Source organism: Euprymna scolopes, chromosome 27 (assembly GCF_053919585.1).
Source record: "Euprymna scolopes isolate OS-2025 chromosome 27, ASM5391958v1, whole genome shotgun sequence".
In the NCBI taxonomy this organism is placed as follows: Eukaryota; Metazoa; Mollusca; class Cephalopoda; order Sepiida; family Sepiolidae; genus Euprymna; species Euprymna scolopes.
In genome coordinates this window covers 8,491,148-8,516,687 of record NC_136508.1, presented here as the reverse complement: position 1 = coordinate 8,516,687, position 25,540 = coordinate 8,491,148, and positions in this window count along the sequence as shown.

The following is a 25,540-nucleotide window of genomic DNA, read 5'->3' as shown; positions in this document are numbered from 1 at the left end:
TTACATCGAAATGATGAGCTTAATTTAAAGTTGAGTCTTGCTATAGAAATTGTATGCTCTTATAAAGTATATAGTATTCATGCCATATTCATGTAATAATCAAAGAATTTATACTTACAGAATACATACGACGTCACGACAATCTAAACATAAGGTTTGAAAAGGAAAATTAAATTATTGATATACAAAATAACTCGAATTGACTATAATGGGATATAAGCAATTTAAATCTGGTATGTTGCTACACAACGGATTTGAATTGATCACATCCATTTATAACTATGTGTATGACAAGAGTATATACTTTTCATTTGTTTGATTCGAGAGTATATACAACACAGACACAGTAAATCAAGCGAAAGCAACCTCACTCTACCTAAAACATATACGATATTAACTATTTACCTCGTGAAGGACACAGTACAGGTTCACATTACAGGTAAGTGAAAGTGATGTTTGTTGAACAGAACTAGATTCGAACTCGGATCACGAAGCTCGTAGATTTGAAAAGACGTCCAATTGTTTACGATCACCCGGAAGTATTTTGCACGTGCATTATTAAATACAATACAGATGTCATTGTAATATGGTTTTTCACTACTATTATTATAAACAACAAGACAACCACTCTTCTTGTCATTTGATTATAATATTATTTGTTGGCTACAAAAACATATAAAATTGAAATATTTTTTCTTTTTACAAAACACTTAAATCATTTAAACAAAAACGAAGCACAGGTGCCACAGATGATAAAATATCAATATCTAAGAGAAAAAAGTAAGAGATATTGAAAGAATCATATTTAGATTGTCTTGTTTAATCTTGCTATGTTTTGCATTCGCCAATGTAAACTGTGATTTTTGCGTCGTCTGTTGTGCTTTAAAAATGTAAGGGTAACAAATCTAATCTTTAGAAACACACGTAATTTTAATAAATTTATTTGCGCATGTAAATATTTTTCATAACAAATTCTATTAAAGGAGTTATTAATTTGCGTAACATAAGTATAGAATTCATTACAGTTAATGTTATGTCCTTGTTATCTATAAAAAATTCAAAACTGCATATAAAGGAAAATATAGGCAATTCTTAAATATAATATGACTCTCAGGATAAATATCCACATGATAATTTATAAATCCAGCGATAATTATTTTTCTGAAAATAAAAGTGATATATTATGTGTATTATAATGGCTAGTATAATTCATAATTTACAAAAGAAAATGAAATAGTAAATTAAAATGTTATTTAAATCAGTAATTATTTATTTCACCAGAAAAATACCTAACATAATAAAAAGTCTACGATATGTGTAAAATGTATTAAATAAAAAATGATATAAAACGAAAAATCTAAATTCCTGCTATAGGAACTGATCTTATTACCTAATAATACGCATTCTAACGATTAATAACTCAGAAAGTTAAAATTCCAGTGGAAAAAAAATACAGCGACCTAAAGCGAGACTGAAAAATGTGTTACTGTCATTGTATTATCTTTTTTGTGAAATAAATTTTTAATAAACCCGTTATTAGCGTTTTCCTTGCATGCCCCTTTCGTAAATCCACAAAAAATAGTAACACAAGAAGAGTACACTAATATTGCAAAATTTTTAAAAAAGTATTGCAAATGTTCGTATATAGAATATATTACAACAATATATAAGTACATAAATAATGTATACTGTATATGCTGACCGCTTTTTTAGTATAGTAATCACACACAGAGGAGAGCGGCAGGTAATATATATATATATATATACGTATATATATATACATATATATATATATATATTATTTGAGGGTAACCAGTTACATATGGTCGCTACAAATAGCCATCTGTTTCAGTCAAAGATACATCCTCAGGCGATCTAGAACTTCTCGACGCCAAAAATAAAAATGGGAAAGATTAGAAAGAAATTGAAAATAGAGCTCTTCAAAAAAAGTATAAAAAGATCATAACAAGTTGCGAGCTCTCTTAACCAGGGGATAAAAAAGAGGATAAATACGGATATAAAAAGGGAAATATCGCATTTGAACCTAATTAAAGATTTTTCAAAACTATTTTAACAACAGGATATAAATCTGAAATTACTAAAGTGGGTCATAATTTTACTGAAACTGTAAATTGTACAGGAAAATGGGTTTGGAGGATTTCTGTTTATACATTGATTTTGTACGTGTCAGGGGAAAAAGGGAATGTACGTGTATTATTTGAGATCAGGAGTTACGTTAATTTAGAGGTGGGGGATTAACTAATGCAGACATATTAATAAAATTCTAGAAATTAACAGTGAACCAAGAAATACAAAATAGGTAAATTCGAAGTGTAAATAGTCTCTTAGGATTCAGCTGACAGACTGATCTAGTAGGTTTGGATATCTTATATAATCTAACTAGGATCATCGGTCTATACATCTATTTCTTATAGAAGAATCTAACGCTCCTAAATACGAGAGACTGGAAAAATCACCCTAAAAGAGTTCAAGAGGATAACGCTAAAAGTTGAAATTGTGTCTAATGTAAAAATAGTAATGTTTTTGGATGTAACATTAAATTTTAAGAAGTGGTGTTATGAACCTCATCAGACGGATAATGCTAATCACATCTATGTGAAACCACTATCTAACAAACCTAAATATATTATCCAATATATAACTAAGTCAATTAACATAAGGATTAGTAACACTTCCTTAAACCAAATCATCTTCAACTCCCACAAAAAGCATCTAGAATAACACCCTTAAAAACAGTGGCTATAAAAATATATAGCTAGTGTATATTGAGCCAATATCCCCAATAGCATAGCCCAAAAATAGGCAAAATAATTTGGTATTCGCCTCCATATAATATGATGCTCAAAATTAATCAAGGCAACAAATTTTTAAACCGCATCAAAAAGCATTTCCCTCCCAAAAAACTCTGCACAAATCATTCAATAAAAACACAATAAAATTAAGCTATACTTGTAGTGATAATTTAGAAAAAAATAATAAACAATATAATAACGAAATATTAAATGGCAATAATAGAAATTCATCCAAAGTAAATGAATCATATTACTGTAGAAGAAAGTATATTTGTCCCATAAAGTAAACTGCCTTATATCTCAAATTGTGTACAACGCTACGACTTCTATTAAGGAAAACCCTGCCAACTAAAAGAATTGTATTGGTATGGCTGACAATACATTCAAGAAAAGATATACAGGCCATAAATGTTCCTTTAAAAATCCTAACTATACGAACAGAATATCACTATCCCAATACTTTAATGAGTAAATCGACCAGTATAGTTTATTTGTCTATCCTTAAGAGTGCTAGCACCTGTTCGACTATAAATTCACCTTGCTATCTATGCTTTTTGAGAAACTATTTATTATAATGTTCAGAGAGAGGGATACGATCCTAAACAACAAAAACTCTATAAGAAACACCTCCCTATTAACCTCAATCTAATCTGAAGTATTAAACATTACTTGAACCTCAAACATAAGACATAGCAGAATATAACATCGGCATACTCTCAATTCTTATATTGTTGTGAACAATCATACTCAATATAGCCTTATTTCCTATATACCCCTTTCACTCCACCATTAATTAACCTATATTAAGTATCTACTCCATTAATAGCAACATATTTTTATTTTTATTGATTTATTTATTTAATGATTTTCAGAGACTCTTACATCATTTACCATATTTATGAGTTGTTATATGTAAATTCTGTACATTTTTACTCATGTCTAAATGCCTTCTCCCCAATTACATTGTAAACGTGTATATTACTATACCCATTTCGCCCACACCCTCATCTTAGTACTTTAGGATGTTTCAATACTTGTATAACTAAATTTTACCTCTGTATAATTTAGGTGAAGAAAGGAACCTGAGACCCGATTATGTTTTGCAAATGGGCATATATTTATGTAATACCTTTTTTACACCTGTATTATATACCTATATAGGCATAAATGTGAATTATTTTATATGCGTACAAATGCGTGTGTACCTATTTGTATTTGCATCTGTATATTTGCACCTTTCTTAATAGTATCTTACTATTGTGATATGATTTTCAATTCAATGGTCTTAAACCTGCACAACCCACCTCCAATCTATAAAAAATACATTATAAATTTAATTAATAACTAGTAAAAATATATACGTTACATAACACATAATAATATGACAGAATTTAACACCTTTTATAACTCATTATAATGATGATACTAATAACTGCTTATAATCAATAATACCCATATATTTTCCTACATACAATACATTTTCAATTCTTAATAATTACTTAATAATTCCAAAATAGTCTTTAATCAAATATTTTATCTTAAAAATAATTCATTTCAATTTTAAATATCCTATTACTATTTAATTAAATATATATTTATGTCTGTATAATAGTATCTCTGTACGCAGTTTTATTTCTGTAGATGCACGTCCGTGTATATTTATTGTATGTATATATACATATATATATATATATATATACGTATATATGTATGTGTACATATATATATATATTTGCTAATATATATATATATATATACACACATATATATATATATATGTATACGTATATGTGTGTATGCGTGTATAATTGTATGTATTTGTATATATGTATTTGTGTATCTATACATATAGTTATGTATTCTTGCGGGTGCGTATTTTCTTATATGCATATATTTACGTGTGTATGTGTGTCACGCTGTTTAACCCGTATGTATGCATTTGTATATTTTGTATGTATATATACAGATGCATGGTTCGGTATGCATTAATCAATCTGCCATAATCAATCCCCCACCCTAACTTTCAGTATAACGACACGTAACTCATGATGTCAAATAATACATATGCAAGCACTTTTTCCCCTAGCCGTTAAAAATCAATGTATAAACAGACCCCATCACCCCCACTTTCCTATAAAATTTACAATCAAGACCCACTTTATTAATTTCAGATTTATATTCTGTTGTTAAAATAGTTTTGAATAATCTTCCAATAGGTTCTAATGCGATATTACCCATTATATCTTTGTTTTTTTATCGCCGTTTTCAATTCCCTTTTATAGAGAGTTTCCCACTTGTTATGATATTTTTATACTTATTGGAATACCTCCACTTTTCCTTTTCAATTTCTTTCTAAACTTTCCCATTTTTCTGTTGGGCGTCGAGAGGTTCTAGGTCGACTGTGGAAGGGCCTTTGACTGAAATAGATAGCTATTTGTAGCGACCATATGTAACTGGTTATCCTCAAATAATAAAAATATATTTTGCTGGTTTTATTGAACACTATTGAAAAACCTCGTTGTCTACATTAGTCGCGACTTTTGAACGCCTAAAACCTATATATATATATATATATATATATATATATATATATATATATATATATATATATATATATATATATATATACATATACACACACATATATATACAAGTATATATATATGTATCAATATATATGTATATATATATGTGTACATATATATACAAACACGCATATATATGTATAAATATATATGTATATATATATCTATACATATATATACACACACATATATATTATATATATATCATATATATATATATATCATATATATATATATATATATATATATATATATATATATATATATATATATATATATTAGTTACTTAGACCTCCTACTGGGGAAACATCCAAGCAGAAAAATAACCTATTACGAAAGAGTAAAACATGAGCTAGCATAACACTATACATACAAATGAAGGCAAATGTGGGCGTGTTTTATTGATTTTAAAATATATGTTCTTTTTAAAGACCTCTATATCCTTTGAGTCAACAGAGAAAGGAAGCGACAGGGATAAAGTGTACCCGTTTGTTTTCTTTTCCTCATAAAGGAGAAATTTATTTTCCTTAATGTTTCATTGTTACAGTTTTTTTTTTATTATTTAATAAGTCTAAAAAAATGCTGTTCTTGTGAAAACTTTTCAAACGATATATTGGTACATTTGTAGAAATGGTCTTGAAACAATTGTAACTAACATTTTAGTTGCTATAAATCCATTTCTATTATTTTTCCAAATGAAATAACAGTAGCCGGATCAATAAGATAAACTAACCAAATTAATTTAAAGTACACCGTTGTTTTTTTTAATTAAAGTATATATATATATATATATATGTATATATATATGTGTGTATATATATAATATATATATATATATATATGAGCAAACAGTTAATAAAATATGTTAAAATAATTTGAAATGAGTAAAAAAACATATTTAATCTGAAAAGGAAACACTAGAGAAATGGATAGTCCTTAATCCGCGGAGTTTCAAAGAAATATTCTCCTCCTCATAAGAGGGTAGGAATTAGCAAAAATGTGGGATCGGATTTTGCATGCGGAAGTATTTGATGAAACAACATGTAAGTCAAAGATCTTACTTGAAAACAAAATAAGTTAAGCAGAGGGGATATGGTAAAGAAAAAGGTGATGACACATTAATTGAAGTTGAAGATAAAACATCCACAGACGGTAAAATCCAAATCTAAAACTTCAAGAAAGTTAAAAGAATTTCCATTTGTACAAGTAAAATCCAATGAAATCCCGTAATTGGAAGACAATGATCAATATTAATCCAAAGGCAGACATCCATGGAACAATTAACAAAAATGTGTACAAGAAAAACATAATATTAATAAAAGAAAAATAAGATGTTCGTGTAACTCTACTGCCGTGATATAACTATAAATAAAAAAGATCTGGGAAGAGAAAGGAGAGAAAGAAAAGAAATGATAAAGTTAAATATAAACTAAAGGGAAACAAAAGTCAAAATGAACCAGATAGGAAATGTTAAAGGCGTGAAAATATATATAGGGCAAAATAATATAGGTCAACTGAAATGTACAGTTCATCACTTTAAAAAATGTCAGCAAGAGTTGTTAAACGACACTAAAAGGAAAAAAAGGAAAATAAAAATAAATAAATATATAATAAATAAATAGAAAATAAAGAATACATAAATGAATAATTAAATAAAATATAATAAATAATGAAATATAAAATATAATATATAATATAAAATAAAATGAGAATAAAAAATAAAAAAATATTTAAGGGGAGAAGATGGTGGTATATGCAATTTCAGGGAAAAAAGTAAGTAAATTCTTATTGTAAAATTAAAGTAAATATACATACACGATATGAAAGTGTGGGTAGATTGATATATTAGATAGATAGGAAAGTTTAAAGACTAAAACAGAAAATGCAGATCAAAAACCGGCCATACAAAGAAGAGATAAAGGATTAAGATAATGGATTATTTAATTATAAAGTATTACGAAGTGTGTCGAAAATCGATAAAGTTAAAGAAAAAATATGTTATATCTATATAAAGGGTAAAATTAACAACTATGTCATTTACAAAATTGCCATAATTAAATTTGGCTTATGTTTACAGAAAGAGATCAGTTCATCTTTAGAAGTTATTACATTGTTATTGTGAGGGGAAGTAATTATATTTATAGATTATGTTGTGCAGAGGCGACATGATTTAGAACCTGGCGGATAAGACTTACCTTTTTTATCATAGTCTATTTGATTGAGAAGGGAATATTGTTAGAGTTAAGTTTTTTAATTAAAGTTGCTAGAGAAGTTCCTTGGTTATTATTAGAATTGTGGTTGTTAAAGAAGAAATGCGGTTTGATATTCTTGTCTTAATTAATGTTGAAGTAGCGCCGATATATGTATGTACTTTATTAAAAGCTCGAGGTCTGGTATTAATATTACTTTTCTGATTCGTATTAGTTAAATAGTTTGAATTTTGTTCAGAGTGTTCAACAAATGGTGAGACAATGTCTGTATGAGGACTAGTTTGGAGGGGATTATGAGTGTTGTAAGTGTTAGGATGGCGGTTAGGATAAATACTTTTATTCTCCTTAATATTATGATTATTATTAATATTATTATTATGATTATCATAATTATTACTAGTTGTATGTTGTAGATTGAAGGGCTGCTCGAATGGTGTATTGGATTAGTAACTATATCAGATGGAGGATGGGAAGAAGAATAACTTGAAGACGAAATATTAGTGTATGTTAATGAAGGATTGCGTGGGAGCTCAGTAATAATGTCAGAATATATAACATCTTTATGGATACAATCATTATTGAGTGGGCAAAGATGTTTGTTATTACAATTACAGTTAGTTTTGGGTTTAATTGGGAAAGGCATTTTTTGGGCTGATTTAATTTTTTGGTTATTAGATGCTAATATTCTTTGTGCTAAATTAGGCATTGTTGAATAAGAGATCCGGATTGAATTTTTATTGAAAATATAACTATATCTGTGTGGGTATTTGAAAGACTTTGGTACAATGTGGAAGAGGTCCTTAGGTATATTAGTTTTGTACATTTAGGCTAAATGGAAGATTAAACCAAATATGTTTCTTTCTCAGATGCGACTAGGTGGGTTAGAGGCATTGCGATTAGTATTTTGGTTTGGATTATAAATGCAGACTGCAAATACTTCTGCATGCAAAATCCGATCCCGCATTTTGCTAATTCCTACCCTCTGATGAGAAGGAGAGTATTTCTTCGAAACTCCGCGGATTAAGGACTATCCATTTATCTAGTTTTTACTTTTCAGATTAAATATGTTTAAACTCATTTCAAAGTGTTTTTTTTAATATTTTATTAAATGTTTACTCATATTAAAAGCTCTATTTCCTATTTGGTTTCATCGAGCTTTTATATCTTGCTGATATAATTTTATAAATATTAATTCTTTAATATTTATAATTCACTTTAATTTTACAATCTTGGATCATTTTGGTAAATTTAATTGTAATTATTATTTTATATATATATATATATATATATATATATATATATATATATATATATATATATATATATGTATATGTTGGGGGGTGTATAAGTGGGTTTTGTTTTGATTTTTTTTAAACGACAGTTATGTTTATATCTCCGCCTCGGAGAATAGTTGTTTTTCTTAGAAAGTCACCCAATTTTTATTTGGACGTATTATTTATTTATGTATTTATTATTTAAAAAAAAAACATGTATATATATATATATATATATATATATATATATATATATATATATATATATATATATATATATATATATATATATATATATATATATAATGTATGTATTTTTAGAAACAAAATTCATTCTTCTTGCCATAATAATTTATTGCCTTTTTATAAAAAATGTTCAACATTCTTCGCGGGATATATCTCGTATAAATGTAGAAATAATAATATTTAATAGCATCTGATACTATGAAACATTCGATACTACTCTGCTTTCCATTTTCCTGAAATTAACCGTTGTCTATTTTACTTCGAAATCTTACAAATAAAGTCCACACATTCAGGAAGTTTAAGCATTTTAACGATACCGCTTTCCGAAAATACTTAATTTTTATTATATACGAGTTTTTCTATTTTCTGATAAGTACATGAACGAATGTTTCGATAATTGCCTCGTTCTTGCGAATATACGCAAAAGTTCGTTGGCAGTCGCCGGAAAGCTAACGCTACGTTTAATTACCAATTGATTCCCATTTTCAGGTCAACGCGGAGCCAATTATTGCAGCCTTAACCTATTTTATTGTGAATGAGGAATGCCTGCTTCGACTTGTTTTTTTCTTTTTGTGTGTGTGTTTTTTATTTGTTTTGTTTAACTTTAAATTGTTAAAATACTACAAAAACGATTAGATGTTGACATATATGCTCCAGAGTCTACCGGCTTCTTTTTTCTTCTTTATTTCCCCCTCAGAAATCTCCGCTTTTATATGTCCGCGCACGTGCCTAATATTAATTAAGATGCTTATTAAAATTTGAGGAAATGGATGTTTCAGATGCACTTGAAAGTTTTCAATTAGTTCAGCTAAGATTAAATTGATATATACTGAGACGAAGAACTGGGTGTAATAGAAAGTCTTATTACCAGAAGCTCGCAAGGATATTCTAACTCCTATTATAACATCTCAGTTTATGTGTTCATATCTTACATCGGTTCACTTAAATAGTTACAATGTTCATGTGTCGAAAGTTTCTTAGTGAAATTCATGTAATGTTTTAGTTCCTCTCGCTTCACATACATGAGCGCATGAGGCAGAGGACACTGAGTATGTTATAGTAAGAAAACACTAGATGTTTCTGTGAAACAGATGAATTGTAAATATAATATAGAAACAATGTATGAAATGGATGTCGTAAACAATTTTTAACGTGAAAATGATCACCCATATAATGCTTAATTTATTTATCCCCTTTAATTTTTTTATGCAGTCAACAGTAATATTATTTTAAAAAACACCATAAACGGACAAAAGGGGGACTGGTAAACCATAGTATTTTAAGATAATGAATATATAGATCACAATTACATTAGATGTATTCGATTAAACGTGGCAATGAGTTATCGCAACAGCTGCTTACCTCTGATATTCTATTAACAGCATCCACTGTTTTATAATTATTTTGTATAATTATAATTTTATTATGATTATTTCCTTCTACTTCTTTTTATATATACTCGGTATATTTTCTCACGTGATTAATCATAATCACTAAAATTATCAGGGCGTGTTCGTAGAGTATAGGTGAGTAAATAACCCCAAATTTCGATGAATTTACACTTCTTCTGCGTTATTATCCGTTATTGCTACAGATTCTTATAAATTGTGTTCGCCCGAAAAAATTATTATATATTCTTGTTCTTTTTTCGGCATTCTTCTTATTATAATGTATACTCACTAAGATGCGTTAACAAAATCACCGTCTATTATTAAGTTATGATAATAACCGTTCACAATTAGCTTTTATTGAGAATATGACTGCCTATTGTGGCTGAACTTCTTTTAAAAAATGCAAGTAAATTCGCGTTTTAGCAACATCCGTTTTCCGGTGATTTAATTTTTTTGTTGCTATTGTTATTACTGTACAAGCAGGACCCGTTGACGGGCGTCCCTCCGTCCAAAACTTCCCTCCTCGAATTTTTTTTAAAATGTGGTTGCTTGTTGTTACTACCGTCCCTGAACAATTGCGAAACTGGGAGCCGTATCCGAAACGAAATATTCTGGATTTCCCTGGAGGATGTTGCTTGTTTAGAGTGATAACATGCAGGTTTTATTTGAATTTTTAAAGAAGCAATAAAGTTGGTGTGTGAATCAGTTTGAATATATAAAATTTCTAAAAACTATCCATTAAATTAGGAATAGAATGTGAAAACACAAGTTTTAGAATCTTGGATTGACACTGTATATGAATATTTTAGAATGATCGAAATAAGTAGTAGCAGTCCTGGCAGTTTCTGTTTGATGTTCAAGTCTTCCTCTCATTTTCGAGTCTTCCACCGTTACTATTCGATTTAAAAGTGTTGTTTTACGTGCCAAACGAAACAAATACTAATGTTTGACTTCCTATCTTTGTGTATTGCCATGTTATGAACAGTGTTTTTAATAAACATCCCAAACTCCCCACGATAAGATCCGAATTTGGAAAAGTCACAGCGTTCCTATGTAAATAACAGCTTCACTCCTCTTTTTGTTGAGATCGAAAAATAATTCCCCGAAATCTAACCGTAAGTAAGTAAGCAAAACATGTGTAAGAAGGAGAGAAGTAGATTTAACCGTAAAAACAAGTGTCGGCAGGAAAGAAGCAGATTAGTCCATCGCGAGTGTGTCCCAACCTATCGTTACATTTTTAATACGGGTTTTATATCTCTATAAGCACTTGTGTCCGCAAAATTCGAGTGAGATTTTCTAAATCAGCATAGTCGACATCTTTTTAAAAGTAGTTATTTGTTTTAAAATTCTGGGGTTGTACCTAATATACAAATATACGTCTTCCCTAGAAAAAAGACAAAAAATTACATCGGCACAATCTCGAACATCAGTCGGGAAAAGAAAATGTAATAAAATAATTAACCCAAATAAAAAATTGAGAACACATGAGTGTAAAACTAATTATTCTTTACATATAAAAAATAACGTTAACACTGTAGCGGAGCGACTACTGTGAATAAAACGAGACCCTAATTTTATACACGCGACATGTCTGTCAAATGAGATATGTAATACAAAAATTCATGAGATACTCCCACAATTATTCCGAATTCTTACTTATATAGTAAGGGGAAGATATTTTGTGAATATATTTTTGCAAACATACTTACGGTGGGTATTTTGTTTTTGCAAATGTAGTTAAGTTTTGTTCAAATGCACTTTATTTAAAACTAATTATTTAAATATAGTTTATTTAATCCTGCGCAATGATATACGATCTCCCCGATTTTAAACTAAAAGTGTCGGCAATGTCACTCACGGAATTCGCACTGAATTTGTTGTTTGAAGTTAATACTTTTTGAATCTATTTGACATATTTACATTTGCTAAGATTTACACAATTTTCTGATGCACATGCACATTTTTGAGACTGCTAAAAGTGTAAAATAAATGCAAACATTCATTGTTTTCTTTGCATATCTCTTTATAAATATGTTTTAAATATCTAAAGAGTTTGACAAGATATATAACCTATGAACTTAATAGAAATAGTGTATTGAATAGATACACGATTAACAATCATTTGATAATAAAGCTTAAGCTTTTTTTATTTTTTATTATAAATAGAGAGAAGAAATTAACCAGAAATGTAAGTAACTATATAAATGTTTAAACAGTTTATATATGTAAATATTAACATCTGTTCAAATCATTACATTCAAACAACATAATAAATGCCAATCCAGAACACTATATTAGCGAAAATGAAAATTTTAATGACGAGAGTCGTAATGGATTTAAAACAGTATATTTAAATAAAGTACATTAATAAAAAACGCAACTACGCGTGAAATAAATATATTAAAAAATATCTAACTATTTTGCCTAAATATATAAGTAAAGCAGTTTTGCAGAATTGAGGAAGTATTGTATCTATTTTGTGCCTCCATACCTTAATTGACATACCTGCTGGCGTGTTTGAATTCTAGAGTATAATCTTATGAAACTCACCAAAATATTAAAAGCAACAAAAAAAATGGCAAAAGAGAACATGACTTTTTTTATCAGAGCAGGTTTTTATTTTGGAAAGTGGTGGATAGTGCCGTGTCGGTATTTAGTGCATGTGTTCATTCCCAATCTATTGCTGTGTTTTTATTTTTTTTTAGTGTTCCAAGCATGCAACAGACAAAAAGTATGTAATATATTTACTTCTGCCCCGTTTGGTTCATTAAGCAAGGTTATTTAATTTTCTGCTAATGAGAAGTAAATGTGTTTGACTTGCTGTTAAATGCGTTTATGCTCACTTTGGCATAGAGATAAATATAAAGTAGGGAGAAGAAGAGAAAGAAGAAAGATCAAATGAAATACCAACTGAACGAGATACTGTGGACGCCGTATAATTTAAAAAACTGAAAGCAGAAATTTACTTAAAGATAAAAGTAAATAGCATTGCAACATCATATTTCAATGGCGCATAAGCGTCTGTTTAGCATGCAAATCCCGTTAAACAGAAATATAAGAATGGTAAAGGCTCAACAAATCAGAATAACCTGAATAAGTGGGATATACTTTATTTTTGTCTCGAAAAAGGAAAGAATTATGTAATTTCCATGAGTTTATGCTCATAATACGATGATGCAGAGAAACACTACGATGGGCATGCAATAAGTAATGTATCCGACACACTTCTAGTTGGCTGATGTAGCTGAAATTTTGCATGTGAAATGATTTGTGTCTCGACGCGTTATGTGGCAAATAACAGCTCTGAAATAATCGTGGTTTCTGTTTGACAGGTGTTTGAACTGAGTCGGATTTGAAATGAAACCTGTTAAATGTAAAGCAGTGATCCGGTATTTGCATTTGAAAGGACGAACACGACAGTAGATTTTTGATGAAATGAAAGAAACTGATGGTGATAATGCTCCACAATATAACCTTGTGAAACACTGGCATCGTGAATTAAAACATCGCCGGAAGTCTGTGGAAACAACTCCCAGACCTGGACGCCCTCTTCTGCCATTGAGGAGTCACCTGCCCGTCAAGTTGAGGGTATCATTTTGGAAGATCGGCGCATTACTATTCGCCAAATAGCCCAAGATGTAAAGATTAATACAGGACCTGTGGAAGCTTCCATTCATGACCACTTTGCATATGCATAACGTGTTTGCAAGATGGATTCCCAGGTTACTCACGCCATTCCAGAAGCGAGAACGCGACGAGTGCTCGAGGATGAATTCAGAGATGTGACAAGATGAGTCAAAGTTTTTCAAAAGACTGATTACACAGGATGAAACCTGGGCCCATCACTAGTATCCAGAGATCTAAGCCAAATCAACGCAGTGGAATTACTTAGATTCACATCCCTAAAATAAGCCAAGGGTTCAGTCCTCCGCTGGCAAGCTCATGCTCACAGTCTTCTGGGACCAGGACGGAGTAGTGACGACATATTTCCTTGCAAAGGGTACCCCAACTACAGGAACCTATTATGCTTCACTTTTGAGGAAATTAAGGGAAGCTATCAAAATCAAGAAGCGGGACACGATCAGCAAATGTATCCTCCTCCTGCAGGACAACGCTCCGGTCCACAACTCGCATATCGCCAGATCAGAAGCACGGGCTTGTTGTTGTAAAAGCCTCCCCCATCTTCCCTACTCTCCTAACCTTGCACCCTCTGACTTTCCAGGAATGAAGTTGTTTTTGAAAGGAAAGCGTTTCCCAGAGGATGCAACCTTTATTTCTAAAGTCACGTCCTGGTTGGAGGACGCACGTGGGTGTTCTACAAAAACGGTCCCCAGAGCTGCAGCAAACGATGGTAGAAATGCATAACTCTGGATGGTTCGTATGTAGAGAAAGACAAATTACTGTGCCAGGTTTCGTTTCTCTACTCCTATGGCAAGTAGGTCAGGGGCATTACTTATTGCACGCAGCTCGCATATGGATATTTCCTCCCCATTTTTACTTGCTGCAGTCGGAGGACTTGTTTTTTGTTAGGGAAAAGCTGTTTTCTTAAAATATTGTATTGATTGTGATGGTGATGATCCTAAAATGAAATTTAATATTTTAATATAACGTATAAATACGTCTATAATTTAGTTTTAAAATTATATAAAAAATAGTGGCTAATTGACTAGACATAAACAATTGGTATACGACATGTGTTTAGCAAAGCTACGGTACTTTGATCCATAGGAGAATTTCTGGAATCATAATACTATTTATGGAGATTCTTTTATGCACTCTCACATATCCCTAGTATCAGTATTTATTGTGATAGAAAATAACATAGATTTTATTACGAATATATTCTAAAAAAATACAGATTTTATAACTGTAAACGACAACGTTTTATACAATACGTTATCTTTAAAATATTTCCACACAAAATATTTCACAAAAATGGTAAATTATTAACGAAAAGAGATTTGAATAACAATTTATATGCAACTTGGCATTGCAATTACATGGAAATATAAGCATGATGATTCTTTAAGAAATATAAACAGCATTTTGTTTATAAATGCCTACATGATATTTGTCAGTAAAAGCGGTAGCAAACTTTTTTTCTGAGTTTTACACTATTTACTTTCACAAATGCTTTTTTTCCGTTTTTTTTTTTTGCTTCATCTTGAAACAGACATTCTTTAATATTTATTCTTTTGATATGAATAAGCTCTTTATGTAGACAACAAATGTACGCTTACGTTCCTCTCTTATATATCGCCGACTTATCACTATTATTTCAAATACATTAGCGAAGATGTTATAAGATAAGGATGAAAAAGAAAAGATTCAATGAGGAAAAGAAAAAAAAAAGAAAAATAGATAATAAAAACCAATGGTTTCGAAACCCGAGTTCGGTTATGTCAAAGGGATGACCCAAACTATAGGCGAAATTCCAGTCTTATAATTCCGGGTGTTTTTTTCTGTCATGGATCCTGTGAAGACGTATTTTTCTCTGGAAATAATTATATGCATACATGTATATATATATATATATATATATACATATATATATATATATCTGTATATACATATATACCCACATATATATATGTATTAATATATACATATATTTATATATTATTTCGACTATTGCTCCGACGTGGAATGAAGAATTAATTTTAGGTCTAAGATTCAAAAACTACGGACGAGCAATTAGGCGTCTACACGCAAAATTGATCTAGGGATTTCTCAAAAACGTGTTAAACCCGGATTGGTTTAGAAGATCGACCGACCTTTCCCCCCATTACCCAATCTACGAGAGCAAATACGCGGGCCAAATTGAGCAGATTAATCCAGACTTCCGTGAGAGAAGAACTACCCAAGATATTCCACCCCTACCGCGGCCGCCGCTACAACCGCCATTCTGAGAACGAAGAATAAGTGTCTAGTGTAATCGAACTGAACGTTGTATATATGTAAAAATCTTGAACTTTCATGAAATTAACTTCTTTCTTAGTTCGAAACTATAAGGCTGCCGTCTTTTTCTGAGGTGCATGCGAAGCTATTTGTCTTTCACCAAAAATCAACACGGAGCGGAGACGCCGGGAAAGCATGTGAGCACTTTCCCGGCAGAATGGACGGACACGACTAAGGCCAGAGTTCAATGGCTGATCTGAGCCGGAGATCTTTTCACATTTTGTGCCGTTACCAGGATAGACACCCTGGGGTGTAATTGATTTGCCGTCGAAAAGACAAAAACAAAAAAAAATACAACAACGAAAAAGACATGATAAAAATAGAGGTACAGACAGGGAGAGGAAAGAAGTAACCCAAGAGGTATCCAGAAATAAAAAAAAACGCGTGAAACTCGTATTTGAAAAAAAAAAGTCTACCGGAATAAACTGAAAGCATACTATAATAAAATAGACAAAGAGAGTCTGATAAAAACACAGAGAGAAAAAGAGAAATTGGAGAGACAGAAAAACGTAAAGAAAAACGCAGGGACATTAAAAGAAAAAAAAAATAAGAAAGAACGTTTTTCCCCTATCTTGGGAAAAACGCGCGAACAAGAGTCAGGAATGAACAAAGAGAACGAAAGAGTCCAAGGCACAAAGTTAAAGAGGAAGGCAGGAAGAAAGGGCAAAGGTTTTTTTATTATTATTGTCTGCTGTTTGCGTGACTGGTCTGGAGTTGGAAAAAGAATAAGAGAGTGGCATATTGACGATAAAATTGTTGCCTGCGTCAACGAATTAGTGAGAGAGGGAAGTGTTGTAAACTGTTGTAGTGGTAATTGGAAAACGAAGCGTGCTTTGCGCTACATAAAAAGGGTTAGAAAGAGAGGCATATTGTTGACGACGCCTTGTAGTCGTTATCACTAAGTTAGTGAGAGAGGGTAGAAGGTTTGTTGAAACGGAAACTAATCCCGGGTGTCCACTTTAGCGTGTGGTTGGGATTTAGTTATATTTCCGCGTGTTGACTTACATTGAAAGAAAAGAAAGAGTGAAAAAAGAAAACGTAAATTTTAAATAGATACTTGTCGAGATTCTTGAGTGTTAAATCGTATTGAATATGATTTTGTTTTTCTTGTCCGATTGTTTATGCAATTTTCTTTCGATTGTTTTGATTATTACGTGGTATTATGTTTGATTTTTGTTTGGTTGTCGTAGGGGTCAATAGTAATAAAGGGAACAAAAGTGTAAACAATAACAATGTCGAGTGATGACGTAAAGAGCGAACCGTGAGTGTAGATATGGGGGCACATGGAAACAAATAAGACAAGGAACGGAATAACGATGGAATACGGGACAAATTTTAGTTGCAAGCCTTTGTTTATTGGCTCTTTACGCGTGGTCAGTTAGAGGGAAATAGTAGCAGAGAGCCGGAACCACGGTGGTTAACGGAAGCTTCGAGAACTCTATCATTTTTTGTTGGAGGGGAGGGGGTTGAACTACCCGGGTTTAGAGGAAATCCTACTGAGCTGAATGGGTGGATACAGACCCTCCTGAAGTAAAAGAGGTCTATGACCTCTGCGACACAGAGGTGGTCTTATTGGCATACGAAAACGCCACGGGGTCAGTGTCAATGTTTAATAGTCAACAGATTGGGGAACACCCCCATTAAAATGGGAGCAATTGCAATCAGCTTTAGACGGGGACTATTCTAGGGAGGGGACTCCAATTGAAGCGATGAGGAAGATGATCTACATCCGACAGAAACACAGAGAGTACATTGTTGACCTGGGGGAGCGGATTTCCAGTTTGACTAGGAGAGCCTTCCCCGATGAGAAGCTGAGAGAAAATGGAGCTGCTCAGACGCTGTTGGCGACTATACTGGGAGCGGCCTTAAGGGATAATGATGTTCAATCCAATGTTATTAAGGATGGCCCTGTCGGACCAAGGAGACAGTTGAATCGGCCCGGAGTAGGGACCGGATGTTGGCGCGAATTCACTCTCCCCGGCTCCAGGCAGATGTTACAGAGAAATGCAGTTTTGACCGAGAATATCGATCGAGGTAGGCCAAGAAAACTCCCCTTCAGAAAAAGGGGTCCCACGGATATCGTAGAAGGAGGGAAGGGCAAGGGGCCCTATGCCCCCTCCGTGCAGGAGGGGAATGGGTCATTTCGCCTATAGATGGGAAAGACATGGGCTAGGGCGTAACCCGATCTGTGAGGAGCGGGATCACTCCAATCAAGTGGCTGGTTGATGTACGGACGCAGCGGACCGTAGATTAGGAAGAAGTAATGATAAAGATGGACTACAACCTGACCCAGCAGAGAAGAGAATGGTAGATCAGGCAATCCCAGTGGAGATCGCTTCCCGCTTACACAAGGGCGTCCTAGGGAGGAGACCGATGGAGTAACGACTGGATGATCCTTACAGACCAGAGAGCCACGCCAGTCGGGGGGGGAGGGTGAATAAGCGTCTGAGTTGATGGATATGAGGTCAGTTCGGTCATATGGCCCGATGCAGCCTAAAAAGGAAATGCTGGCCTTGTCGGGAACCAGGCCATTTGCGAAGAGAGTGTTCCCGAAAAGGGGGAGTCTCCTTGAATCAGAAGCAGAGAGAGAATCCGTTCGCTGGGGTTGACCAAGGGGGGATACAAGGCCCAAGGCGGGTGGAAGTTCGTTGTATCTTGAGGAGAGTCGGGATTTTACATTCCAGATGATGATGGGGGCGTGAAGGTTGCAGTCCTGATCGATACGGGTTCCTCGGTGAGACTGCTTTAGTCCAGTGCTTATCGGAAAATGGCCAACCAGGGACATTTGTACCCGGTTGACCTGGAGTTGACACAGTCCGATCAAGGATGACTATCCCTGGAAGGACTAGTCAGGTTCCCTAATAAGGTAGAGAGGATGACTGGGCAATTACAGGCTTATGTGGCGCCTGATTGTGCGAAGAGTTGATATTGCGGTATGATTGGCTGGAAAAATGGGAGCTGCGGTCAATTTCGTTCAACCAACCCTGTGGTTGAAGGAGAGGTTGTATAACCTTAATTGGCCGAGAACATCAGAATGACCTCCCGGTGGTGAGCTCAGAGGATACTGATTTCCCTCCCGGGGCGGTTGTTTCTACAACGGGAAGAATCAAGGGGCGAAGAAAGGGAAGCCCAGATAGGTACGAGGTGACCTCCCTAGAAGAAGATGGAGACGGGAACTTAAAAGTTGCGATTAGTGATGCCATAGCGAGTGGGCCTGGAAGCTTCCCAGCGCTATTAACAAATAATTCCTATAGGACGGTACGGGTTAAACATGGAAACTAGATGGGACGAGTCTGCCCAGTTGCTAGACTCCAAAGAATAGAGACCTGGGGTAGAGAGGTGACAAGGTTATTGAGGGAATCATCAAAGATAAAAACAAAGGAAGTGATAGCACCGCATGAGTACCAAGGGGAGGTAATAAACCTGTTAGAGAACAATCGAGATATTATCGCTTCTAGCGATCGCGAATTGGGATGTGCAAACACGGTAACGATGAGGATTGATACGGGAGACAACCCGCCTGTAAGATGGAAACCCTACCGAACCCTGATTCATAAAAGAAAAAGTGTAGAAAGGCGATGCCTGAGATGTTGGAGGCGGGAATAATTCAACACTCTACCTCACCGTGGAGTTTCCTCGTGGAGATCGTGGAGAAGAACGACGGGGTGTCAAAAATTTTGTGTAATTTTCCGGAAACTAGACGCTATTACCAAATCCCTGGCGGTGCCTTTGTCCCTGATAGACGACATACAGGCTTTGTTGGGTAGAGCTAGGTTTTTTACCAACCTGGACTGAAGACCGTGTTACTGGCAAGAAGCCCTCGAAGGGGAGGATCAAGAAAATGTTACTTATGCATGTCATGCGGGACTATGATACTTCCGGGTTATGCCGTTTCGCCTCTGTAATGCACCAGAGGTCTTATCAGACTTTATGTCGATGGTTTTGGTGGGTTAGAGGCGTGTGCAGTGGCGTACCTAGACAATATCTTAATCTTCTCACGGACGCCTTAGGAAAACTTTGCTGATCTGACGGAAGTATTTGAGAGGTGCGCAACATCAACTGAGAATAAAGTTGCCGACGTGTCAGTTTCTTAAAAAAGAAACTAAGTATTTGGGATTTGGTATTAATGAGGCTGGAATAAGGCCGGATATAGACAAAATGGAGGTTATAAGGTCTCTACCTGAACATAAGACCGCGCGATAAGTGAGAGATTTCATTGGGGTGATCGGCTATTATCGCCGATTTATACCTGAGTTTAGTCGTTTGGCCGCTCCCATACTAGTGTTAACATAAAAAATAATGCCCGTTATAAATGGACCCCACATTGTCAGAGTGTTTTTGACGCCCTGAGGGAGCAATTGACTGTTATACCGTTATTGGTGTATCCGGATCTAAGTAAGCCTATGTTTCTGTATACAGACGCGAGTAGCACATGCATAGGGACGGTGTTGACCCAACCGTGTCCTGAGAAGGACGACCCCGTCTCTGGTATACAGGAGGAAATTCCAATATGCTTCCTGTCGCATAAGCTATCCGAAACCCTGAGGTTGCCTGTTATAGAGAAGGACGCTTTTGCGATTGTATACGCGGTAGAAAGGCTGAACTATTATCTGAGTGGGGCTGAATTTCTGGTGCAAACTGACCACAAACCGTTGAGATATCTATTTGAGGCGGATTGGACGAACAGGACGATCAAGGAGTGGCCACTCAAGTTATCCGGCTATCAGTGCCGAATCGAATATTTGCAAGGAAGGAATATACCTGTGCGGATCTTTTGTCCTGAATTCCAGAGCGGCTGGAATCCGAAGCCATTCGATTGGAACCGGGTGTGGATGACAGGGTTTCTAGGTAGGAGTGATTAATTCGCACACTGTCAGCGAAAGATCGGACGGGAGTGAGACGGGTGGAACCGAAGCTGAACCTGCAGTCGACCCACAATGGGTCGAAATGATCGAGACAGGTCATTAAGATAAAGAATTGGCGGGGCTCAGAGGCCTGGTAATGGACGGTCGGATCCACACAAAAAACAAGCTCCACCACGACTGGCTTTATTATATTGGTCGTCAGGACGGAGAAATGGAACAAAAATTGTGCTACCAGCCGAACTCCGGAGAGAAATCCTGGATCAAGCCTATAAGAGGATAGGACAGTCAGGGATCGAAAAAACCTATTAGAAACTATTGTTGACCGGGACTGGTCAATGATGTTGTAGAATGGGTAAACAGATGGGTACAATGTCAGACCACTAGTAGATATCACCCGCTTGCTCCAAAGGCGGAAAGGGATGTTCCGCAGTATCCTTTCCAGAAGGTTAGTCTGGACCCTACCCTCTGACAGAGCGTCGTAATCAATATATCGTGAACGTAGTGGACTGGCTCTCTAACTGGCCGGAGGCTCCCGCGACGTAAGAAAAACCGCTCAGTCGGTTTCCGGTATAATCCTGGGGTAGATCAATCCGATATATTAGTCTTCAGCGCAATTAGTCACCGACAATGGCGCAGAGAATGTGAATAAGATTATGAAGGAGGTATTCGACGCGCTTCGCGTCCAGCATGTATGACCTCCTATTATCCCCCTCAGAGTAACTCCAAGGTCTAGCAGTTTCAGAAGACGCTGGTGGATATCTTGAGTAAACTTGTTACTGATAATCGGGCGGAGTGGGATCGGTTCCTCCCACAGACCTTAGCAACAGTGAGGTTCACGATGAATGAACTCTCGGAATTTGTACCATTTGAGTTGGTGTTTGGTTATTCTCCCGATTGATAATCTCTTGCAGCTGTGTAGGAAGTATCTGCAGAAGGAGCATCACAAGTTATTGATGGAACTTTAACATAACAGATTTGCTCAGGCCAGGAACCGTGTTAAATGAGGACAAAAGAAACAAAATGCTCGTGTGAATAAAGAAAGAAAGGACGCGGAATTCAGGGTGGACAATTCCGTTTACTACAGGGTGCAAACTCGAGACGGGGAAGCTGGATACACGTCGGACTCCTTACTACTGAATAGTAGAGCAAACCTTTTCTTTATAATCTGGGACCAGGTTGCTGGAAAAATAAAGAGAGTGCATGCCAATGATCTTAAGTTGGCAAAATTGGAATTTGATATAAACCCGTTCCGCAAAAATCGGTGAGGAGCCCACGTAAGGCTACCTTGGTTGCACCTCAGGAAATGGAAACTTCCGATGAAGAGGTCGTGTTCGTTCAACTCGAAGTAGATGTTATGAGAACGCTTAGAAAACGGATAATATGGTGTCGATGCCAGTCCCTCGGGAACCCCAAGCGGCCGGAGGTCGACCCTAGTCCGAACGGATTTTAGACCCAAGAACCACAGAAAGTGTCGGCATTGGAGATGACCATGGGGAGGATCGAATGTTAACAGTGAGACCCAGGGGTCTTCCGATGGCTCTTGGGAGGAGGTTGAGGATGAAATCCCTATCCTTATTGAAAGTACGGCTATCTCGGCGCACGGAGGGAACCAGCGGGGTGATGCGTTCAAGTGAAACACCCCTAAAGAACGGTCTGAGGAGGGTCACGTCCAGAGAGAGAGCGAGAGAGAGAGAGAGAGAGTAAGAAATGGAAGCATTTGACACATAAATTAACTCGTATAATACCGTAAATGTGATGAAGTGATGTTGGCTAATGGAAATAGGGTGATTAAATTGATGGGAACGAGATTTACTAATATTGAAAATAAACTCATTGAATTGGGGATCGTGTTAAAAAAGAAATAAGGGAGATACCATTTGAGGTCTTAAATGAGTTGAATGGTCTTATTTGTTTGCATTGGAGGATAAAGAAGGCCTTGAAATAATATCGAAGGTTTGCGCTCATACTGAAAGCGTCCTACATTTAAGCACTTAAATCCATCTTCACTGGTATGAGGGAAGCGAACATTCCCATAGTCTCTAAACAGAATACACCATCATGTTCATAGCGCATATTAAGCACTCGCCGTAACATAATTTAATCCACCTGATGTATAGTCTTACCTACATCGAGTAAAAGATTACAATTTCAACTTACTGAGAACCTCATCTACTCTTTAACCATATACGTTACTGCGGCATACTATCACATATTTTGATCAACTCTGTCTCAATAAAATTGCCGTTTCGTCATTATATACAAGCCCATCTGTCTGTATGTTAGATAACTTCCTCATGGATTAAACGGTATTTGTAACTGCGTCAATCTATGTACGGTTTATACTGCCCGAACAATAAATTATGAACCATTGTTTTTATTTTCTTTATTTCCTATATTATGAAAAATAATAACCACTCATATGGAAGTTCAATTAAAATGATTTATAGTAATGGCCCCTCAATTCTGGATTTTAAAATCGATTACTTTTTTACAAAAATGAGATTACACATTGAGTAACAAAAACAATATTATTCGATACAAGCCGATATAAAAAAAATCAGTCTCGATTGGTTAAACACCTCTCTTATAAGGTTGTAGGTATAGCTTCTGATAGTAAATTTTTAATGTTATTTCTATTCGTATTTATATCCAAACAACACAATATAAACAAGAGAGTGTGATATACATAACTCATAGAATATATTTTTCTAACCAAACTCGAAAGAAAATACATTTTGACATAAAGAATTATAGCAATGAATGTCAGAAACACCTTTCGGCCGTATGGAATCTTTAAATGAAGCAAATGAATTATTTTGCGATCATTGTCGGATGTTTTATAAAACACCCCCTTCGTTATTACCAATCAAGCGTACTCGTATCTTTTTATCGCACAATTCGGCGAAATATTATCGCTCACACACTTCCTAACCATTAGTATTGAAAGAACTGAGAAGCAAATATACATTTCCAAAGAACATCGATGGAATCGAACTCTATTTGTAACATATAGTTATAGCTACATTAGATGGTAAAACAAAATGTTAAAATATTTTGTCTCATATGATCAGTCCCTATTTCTTTCCCAAGTTGATGAATACGAAGTTGTTCCACTCCAAAGTTCTGCACACCTTTGCAATTGAACTACAAGCCCAGAAATTATACTGTATTACTTTCTATCACTATATCCTTTAACTTCAGGGGATAAATAAGATTTTGACTAAGCATTACATTTTTCCACAGCGCCCTTAGAAAGTTTCATACATCATCCCTACTTAAATATTAGCCATCATTTCTATATTTTTTTATGAACAACGCAGCAAAAGCCTGAACACGGATCATCCGTTATATAAACTTCTGTATGAAGTTTATTTTGCCATCAACACTGTAAGAAGGAGCGACCGCTTGGGTGCCGAAAATTAACCCGAAAATACTTGTTCGGGAAAAATTATATAAAATCACGCCTCAATTGCCCTAGATTAGTTATGTAACTGACGCATCCTACTTATAATTAAGTAATATATGTCTCTCCGCCGAATAACATCTTAATTGCATTAGATGGAAATATTAACTTAAATATTATATATATATATATTTATATATATATATATATAATATATGTATATATATATATATACATACAGTAATTTATAAAATATATATGGTGTATAAATTTATGTGAGTAAATGAAGTAGGTATATATACATATATATATATATATATATATATATATATATATATATATATATATATACAGATAGAGAGAGACGGAGGAGTGAAAGAAAGAAAGGTGAGACACATGACAATTTTTGGTTAGATAAATTACATGAAAAAATTAATATTACCCTCAGTCAGTTTTATATTCTCAAATAAACACGTATATCGATTACATCCATTCAATTTTTCGATTATAAAAAATATTCTTCTTGATACATATATTTTGACAGAGTTCGACATTATCCGTGAAGAAAGAGTTAATGACTGATAGACTTTATGTTTAGTTGACACGCATTAAAAATATATATTACACATTTTGAAAATACAGAATATGGTATTATATTGATATTATTTATGCGGTGATGAATATTTATTTTTCTGCTAATGTTCACGCATTGTAAATGTCTATTGTAAACCTCTTATATTCTGTATTTTAAAAAGATGGCAATACTAATCCATGCAATAGTTGCATCTTGTTTCT